The sequence below is a fragment of the Perissodus microlepis genome, chromosome 16, assembly GCF_051167445.1.
Source record: "Perissodus microlepis isolate ML-2025 ecotype Zambia chromosome 16, ASM5116744v1, whole genome shotgun sequence".
In the NCBI taxonomy this organism is placed as follows: domain Eukaryota; kingdom Metazoa; phylum Chordata; class Actinopteri; order Cichliformes; family Cichlidae; genus Perissodus; species Perissodus microlepis.
The window spans coordinates 8,808,546-8,817,500 of NC_140476.1; positions in this window are offsets into that span (position 1 = coordinate 8,808,546).

Below are 8,955 nucleotides of genomic sequence, written 5' to 3' on the forward strand. Positions count from 1 at the left end.
AAATCACTAAACTTGGATTTGACAAAGTTGATTTGACAGGTGATGATGATGATTCTTGTCTCTTCATTTGCTCACTTGTTTGAATTAACACTGTTATTGAGCCCAGTGATAATATAAAATACAGAAACAGAGGCTTTAGAAGTCAAATTTGCATTTATAAGAAAGTATATCTACATTATTGATTCAATGACTCAGAGGAGGAGAAACAGAATGCATAATAACATAATAACATAATAATTTTCCATTGAAAGTCATTTCATAGACCTTCTAAACATCAAGCTAATTTAAGCTGTTACAGTTATTGTATTTTTTAAAATATTTGTGGCAGAAAACCCAACAGGCCAACTTAATATCAGATCTGGCAACTGAACTTTTTAAATACTGTCAACTTCCATGTTAATCCCCCAAAAAGCTTCTACTATAAATACAATTCCATCTATTGAGCTTTATGAATTAATCAGACTATGATGGATTTCATAATTTAAATTTGTGATGAGGACATAGATCTCTTGAAATATTAACAGATCAATTCTACATGACCCATTAATAAATAATCTCTAACAAATACTGTCAGCTCTGCAACACAAAGCATGTGATTCATTCTTAATGAAGGAGGTGGATCATTGAACCATTTCTAAACTTCAGAGTCGATGTGAGCCAACGCGCCGGGTCGATTACAGGAGCGCTTAATAAAAACGGGGTGTACTCCCCACCCTCATGGTCCAGACGCTGCCAGGCTTTCCCTCCTGGTGAGAGCAGACGATGGGATCCTGGTATCCCCCACCCTCCCCTCTGGCTGGGACTTAGTTATATCTTTTGATCTGCAGACTCTCCACTGTCCAAACAGCAGCTAACCAATCAGCTTGCACACCTGAGATCATCCCAGACCAGTTCAGCCTGTTTAAATTCAGTTAAAATCTTCCAGACTTTATCTCCCAGTCACATTGAATACTGTTTACTACTGCAACATTTCCATCTTAATATCCTATATTATAAAAAAAGAAAAAGAAATCTTCAAATTAAGACGTCAAATTCATTTTTATTATACAAACCACAGTTTTCAATCACTTAACTGACTGTCAGTAGTACTGCAGGACAGAAGTGTTGATTGTTTCACATGTTTTGAGCAAAAAACTATTTGGACCATCTATCCATGGAAGGAAAACAATGATGAGAACTTTGGGGACTTGTGATCTATACTCTGTCCTGGCAACTTTATTTAAATACCCAATAGTGGCGACGTCTCTCCCTGAGCTTCAGTTCAGAGATATCTACATGCATCTAGTAGAGAATTGCCCGCCTTATGCTGCTGCCACAAAGAAAGCTTTTAAACTATGGACAGCTTCATGTATTTTAGGTCTGGGTGGGTAAATAATGCTGCCTCATGAGAAATTGTTCATCATTAAAGCAAAGGTAATCTTATGTTTTGTTGACTTGGGCTTTCTTTTTATACAGTTTTCAGATCTGCAATATGAATTTCTCCTGTACGTAATTCTGTTTCACGCAGGGACAACTGTAAGATCCTCAAGTAAAACTATCATATGGTAAATACATGTGAAATTCTAAAACCATCATACACTTGTAAAAAGGTTAAAGATTATTTCAGCTGCCCCAACTATCTGCGCTTTTTTTTCCTTCAAACCATGGCACCAAAATTACCCATAATACAGCTTCAGATGAATGCACTGAATCACCGGCTAACTCATGACATTGAAATAATCAAGACAAAAAATCAATTCCCATCAGGGGAAGTCAAACTCACGTCTGTAGTAATGGTAGAAACTTGTTTTTCCACATCATTTTACCTGGTAATGCCGTATCAGATTTAACCAGTATTTTCTGTGGATGCATAGTTACCTGTTAGTTGGAAAAGCTAGAAAGCACATATCCATCCATTTTCTCACACTTATTCAAGTTGAGATCATGGAGCAGAAGCAAAGATGTGTAAGATGTTCATAAAACCTCACATGTACAAAGCTGACATCAAAATGAAGACCGAGCGCTAATATGTTTGTGGTCTGAGAACTTACTGGTACTGCAGATGGTTCTTCACGTATTGCAGTGGTTATGTAAAGAAATACAACCTTGTAATCGTGACTATTTACATTTTCTATAGACTAAACAATGTATAGAAATACATTGCATCTGAAAAATCAGAAAGTATCCTTCAAACCATAGACTGAAATGGGTTAATCCCATAAAGGTACTTTTTGGGCATAAATGAAACAAGCATTGGTACCCTGCATGTCTGAACTGTTTTTCATTCTGGGTAAACTCATCCCACCATGTGGGATAAGTGCCTGCTCTAAATAGGTTATATGAAAACTTAAAAAAAAAACAAAAAAAAACTGTACCTACATTTCAAGACCAGGACCATCTTTTGTTACGAGACTGGTATCTTTGGCCTTTGCAGTTTTTCTGTGTCTACCTCCTGTACTTATGAAGTTATGAGAGTTCAGAAATGATAGAAACAGAGACATAAAACTAAAATGCAATCCTAACTGCTCAAGGGCCTTAAACTTGGAAAATATTCACAGTATGAAGGTAAAGTTTTGCCGGTCATCCTTCAAAAACGGTAAGGTTTTATACATAAAAACAAAATTATCCGTGTTTGTATGTAAATTCTGAGGAAAACCATTTAGAAACAGCTGGATTGGTAAATTGAGTGAAATGTGTTGGCCTCTCTGGTCACATTTTCATCTTTGCCAGCACAGCGCTTCCTCTCGGCGGACCAGCTATAAAATCTGCAGATCGTATGCAGTGTTAATAAGTGAGCTTGTATCAGTGTGTGTGTGTGTGTGTGTGTGTTAACATGCTGCTTGCACCGAGGCCGCTGCCTTTGTTGCTGATTACCACTTCTGTTCTCCAATCTCATCTGATTAGAATTCATTTTTCTGTCCTCGCTCTCTTTCTTCTCCTTTGTCTCTTCTCGGTTTTTCGTCCCTTCTCGAGGACACGCTCAGAAGGCGCGGCGGGCGCTGATTTTATTTCAAGCCGGGCTGGTTTATCCAAATGGAAGAGGAGGGTTGACGTCCGTGCACTTCATTATGGATTCGTATCACATACAGCCGGCCATGCATGCTGAATATGACTCTGTAATGAAGCAGAGGGCAAGAATTGTGCTTTGTAAATGTCACATTTTCATCGTATCAGCAACTTTTCTGCTATCTCCTCCACACCCCCAACCTCCTAACATTTTGCACACATTTGTTTCGACACACAGTGAGTCCAACAGCAGATTTGTGATTTTCAAACAAACGCATGCATCCATCTATGATTTTTTACATTTGGCTGATTGTATTTGATTGCTCCTTCTCCTCATTTCACTAAAATACTCCAAACCAAATCGGAGATCCAGACGTTCACAAGGCCTCCAGCTACCAAATCACATCTGTGCTTCATCCTTCATCTCTCAGCAGACAAAACCTCAGTGTACGCGGTTTCCCATGGCAACTGCTGCTAACAGCTACTTATTAGAGAAAAACAGACTGAAATAGTCGAAACAGCTCAGGCTGAATGTTCAGTGCAAGCAGCCCGTGCTGTTGGAACGTACTCTGATGTGGCAGCAACTGAGGGAGAAGGCTCCATGATATGTATCTGAATGAGTCAAAGGAGCACCACAATATCATCACCTGACAGTAAACTTTAATATAAAAGGACCACGATGTGCAATCATTCAGGTTTATCACAATGTAGATAAAAACAAAGCCATTTATATTTGATTGGTTAAACAGTGGTTTAAGGTTTAGAACGAACTCAAACTCAGTGTTAGTCAGTTAGAAACCCAAAGACATTTAACTAATCAGCAACATCCAAGGCTTAAAAAGAAGCAAACATTTAACTGCAGTTCCTCAAAATTCCAAGTTTTTCAGAAGTGATTATTAGGAATGTGGCCTCTTTGATTGGCAGGTGCATGGTGACACTGGCTACAGCTACTGAATTGGTCCTCTGGACTGTGTCTGTGCCTTTTGGAGCAATTTTAATGCAATCATCTGACCAATAATATTGCTTCTGTGCAACAGAACATCAAAGAAGTCTGAGATCCAGCTTTTAGGGGGTGAAGTTCAAGCATTTTATTTTGATGTTACTGAGCACTAATTAGCAGGTATCAGTGTCTTATTATAGATGCATACAGTCTGTCGATTCAGTTTACTAACCAAGCTAACTAGCATTAACTGATCATTAACTTCTTTCCATTCTCTGGTTTTAAGCCCTATTGGGCTCACGAGGTATGTATTCCTCCATGACGTTAAGCCTTTTATGCCAATATCAACATGTGTGGTATCCACAGAAACCTTAGTACCTCAGCTAAACGCTCATATAAACCATTTCTACATCCACCAAACAGTGAAAACAAGTGCTAATTAAAAGAGCAGTTATGTAAATGTGCAAAAGTCCACTAAACACATACAACTGAGCCAAAAATGCTCCAGACTTCATGTAACCAGCTAAAAAATGGCTGGTTAGCTTGCAGAGCTCTCACAGATTCCAAAACACCAAGTTTCACCATGCTCTGACAAAAATTCACTGAACCAGCTGCAAAAGAAGACCACAAAAATGCTAGCATAGCCAATGTGCTAAGACAGAATCTAGTAGAAAAAAAAAATCTACTTATTTTTTGTGATCCAGCCTCAGTAACTTTGACACAGTAACATCTGCTGCAATATTTAAACCTCATATAAAATTTCACAATTGTTAATTTTATTTTGATACCAAGATTGCTTGCACAGAGTTTGCAGTTGCAGAGAAATACTTCATTCATTTTGGGCGTCCCATTTTCGAGCAGAAAGCTCAGATTGCCCTTTGGGTAGGAACAGGTTAAATGTGAACCAATCACATTGCCCATTTGCCAAAGTTGGTTGCCTGTCCAGTTCATGTGGTCTGCCGCCAATCCTGACTTTTAGGCAAGCAAAAGTGAAATGAACAATTGGACTTTTAATCATTTATGAACTTCTGACCATGTCTGTAGTTTCTACCAAAGTCTGGTACTTGGTACCTGGTTAAAAGACAGAATGCGACACAGTAATGAACAGGTATGGACGATGCAAATGCATGCAAATGTAACTACCAGCCAAAAACAGAAGGACTTAAGTGTTGTGTATTTTCACAACTAGAGAAAGGAGGATGGGATGTAAACCATTCTTGATTGTGAAAAGCACCAGGTTTCTCTTCTTCACTGCGATGAACATGTGACCAACACGCCTTCCTGACCACTTTGACCTGCTGATCCCCTTTTATCTGTTTCATCAATATGCCCGGTTCCACCCTGTTCTTTGAACAAAGCACATCCAATATTTGCAGTTTCATTTGTGCTGCTGATTCTTCTAAAAATGTTTTTTTTAATGCCAGCTAAATATAATGATATAATGAAGCTTGAGACCACATGCCAGAGAGAATCTCTTGTTTCCTGCAGGGATCTAATCAGAAGGCAGCATCAGTGTTCGTATCGCTCTACCTCAACTAAACAGATGTGCAGGAAGTTCACTCCGGAGTAATTATGCCTTCTTTGTGTGGATTCAGCATGTCCATATGCTATTTGTGTTGAAACACACGTCTGCCCCGCTTCGCCCCTTTGGCTCTTCCCCCTCCTCATGGCTTCCAGCAGTGTTCCTGCCAAAACCAGCGAAGAAGAGGTGGTGATGAAGTGCAAGAATACGGAAGCAGCTATAGCTCTTTGTGTGGTGGTGGTAATTAACAAAGAAAAGATGGACGGAGGTCACACCTGCACAGTAAGACTGTCATGTGTCCTCCATCATTGCTGATGCAGTGATAATTAAAGATGAGACGAGGGAATCAGCAGAATTAATTGAGTTTTGTCTTCTACACCGTGAAGGCTTTTTTTTGTAATCTACTTTTACAAGGTAATTAAACAAGCCACTCTCCTAGAAATGCAGTTTATATACTGCTGAGTGTTTGGCATAATACGTTTTATGGGAAGAATAATTCGAGTGTTATGTTCAGTAGAGAATTGAGAGCGGTGGCACAACATGTGTGACTCTGTTGCCTTTACATTTCCAAACAGCCTGTTGCTGAGTAGTGAGAGTAGTTGCAGTTGTTACTGTAGTTTGGCTTCTTCAAATGCAAAGCAACATACAGCTCAGGGTAGACGATGAATGATAATTATGTATTTTTGACCACGTTGAAGGGATTGAACAAACAGTGATAATTGCACAATGCGCAATTGAACTTATAAAAGGGAAAGACACACTGGTTGAACAATAGGAAAATAAGAACTTTAGTATTCTCTGAAATAACAACATGAGACTGGTTAATAAAAAATAAATAAAAAAACAACTGGAAAAACTTGGGACTGAGCTGACATGTTAACCTGATTAAGACTGAGGCCGACTAAAGACTGTCAGCAGGGAGAGAAGCTAAGGAACCAGTGAACCAATCAACCATGGGTGAGGAAAGTAAAAATACAAAAAAGACTTGAGAACACAACCTTCAAAATAAAACTGGAAATAAAAACAGGCACACAAAAAAGGAAAAACTCTTAGCAGCAAGACCTGAAGATTGAATATTAATTATTGGATTTTTATTGCAAAGTAAAAACACATGAAGAAAAAGAAAGAAGGATGTGTTGTCACGGTATGCTGAGTGTCTTAGTCTTCTGAATGCAGGACTCAAGAGACACAGCTTGGACAATGCAGCGAAGAACAAGGGGTGGCTAGGACAGTATCTACACAAGATAACAAGGAGTGAAGCAAAAACCAAACCTTTCAACGTAACAACAGGAAGTAGCTAAAGAAAGGAGACAGGAAGACTTGCTTAACATAATACGTGGAGATAGATGAGGAGCCCCTGAAAATGGAAACACAAAGAAAAGATAACTAAATACAAACCTAAAGTCAACAAAGCTAGAAAACAAACCTTACAGAATGAATCCAAAGCATGAAGAAATGCACAAGAATAACAGTGTGAAAAGAAAATTCCAAAAATAACAGAACCCCAAAACTGAAAAAATAGGAAGGATTTCAAACCCCCAAACTAAAAACCCTGGGTCTTGGATCCAAGGGCAGTGACATATGTTTTCAAAGTAGCAGGCACAGAACAACTTTGACCATCATGTTTAGATGCCTTTTTATTTCCTAGATGACAGTGAGTCAGCTTTCGCTCTCATTATAGTTAATACTTGCCAATTCATAAAAGGTATTTAGTAATCAATGATCTTGGATTCCAATGTTTATTTAAAAAAAAAACGGGAAAATCGGAATACAGAGATTATTTTTTCCTCAAATCTCTTTTTTTCACTGTTCATTGCTGCTCAAGCTAAAGAGAAAACCCCCTTAGGTTCAAAAAGATCAACAAGTAGTAAAATTGACAAGGTTCCTGTAGTTGCCTTTAGCAACCTGATCACACTGGCTCATTTGCCTCATGGCTGCTTTGCAAGTCTCCTGAAGCCTGAGGGTTTGCTGCCCCTTTGTGAGACTACGTCCACATATACACAGATGTTTTTTTTAAAACTGATTTTCTGCTTTTTAAAATAAAATTCCACCCACACCAGCAGCAGTTTTAGTAAGGTAAAAAAAATGTTAGCCAATGAGAAGCCTTGGGGGAACAAAAACAACCAATAATATGGCACACACCTTGAATGCTTGAATAAAGATGCTGAGTTTCAGGAAGGATTTATCAAAAGCTCAGTTTGAGTGGCTTAAAATGCTGCTCACATCGGGACAGGGCCTTGCACCCTACCGGTGACCCCCCCACTGCTTTTTCCACACACTGGTTTGTCTTGTACTTTGAAATTGAAGTAAAGGTGCTGTAGGAGGACACGTTTCAGCTCAAAACTCAATAGCACACAAAGTACTTTGGTAACCAGCTGTCAGGGGAGGAATGTGAGCTGTTTTTTTTTTTTAAATTAATAACACAACATAATCATAAAAATAAAGATGCTTCTGTCTATTTAAAGACATAAAGATACAGTGGACTAAAGTGCACTTAATTTTACTATGGAAATACATCTGTGTTTTGAGAGTCTGTAACTCTGAAACTATTTGCCATTAAACATACTGAAGTGATTGTACACAAACAATCAGGAAAAGGAGGGACCGATTCTTCTTGGAATCAACCTTCATTATTCTTATTGACTGAGCAGAGCACTCTAATAACAGTTAGAAATCACTGAAGTTGTCTTGAATTTCCTCACCGTAGTGATAAAGCTTGTGATTATTCACCAGTTGCTTTCTTAGACACAGAAATGAACTGAGACTTATCTTTGCCGATATGTTAATTTTAATCATTTGGAGTAGATTAGCGTCATTGTGACTGCACTCGGTGAGGCCCAGTGGAGCAAAGCACAGATAGTGCAAACAGTGTCAAAGGTGCATATAAAGTGAAACAAATAGACACAAGGAACAATGGATCAATGAGGTCGGAGTATATAAATGTCATTTTTAGGAGGCGGGGAGAAAGTGTTTGCTTGGCAGAATATTAATTAGTGCAAAAAATAAGCTAAAACTTTGCTGTCGGACTTGTCATTCAGCTCTGTTGACTCCTCTTGCATCGACTCTCTGGTGTGTGCAGATGGAAAGTTTAGCAGGAAGCGCTGAAGTGACATTGTTTTGACATTGCATTTTTCCAGGTGACATGTTTTCCAAACCCCGGAGGCTACAACCACCATTTCTGCCTACAGTGACTACGGAGAGGACAATGACGGCTTCTGCAGTTTTGTTTTATGACTCCGAGGCCTCCGAATATCCCAAACCTCTTTATGTTCAATATGTCACTCCTCCGGCATCGACATCTCCATCGCTCACACTCCCAACATGCTCATTATCACTTCCTGGGACAGAAAACGGGCTGATTTGCAGAGACGTGTCAGCACATGTCTACGTGTACAGGCAGTCGTGTACAACACACACACACCCACACACACACACACACACAGAGCTCAGATTTAGTAAACAAAGGAGCATGTGACAACAACAAAAAAAACCATCGAGTCCATTTGTA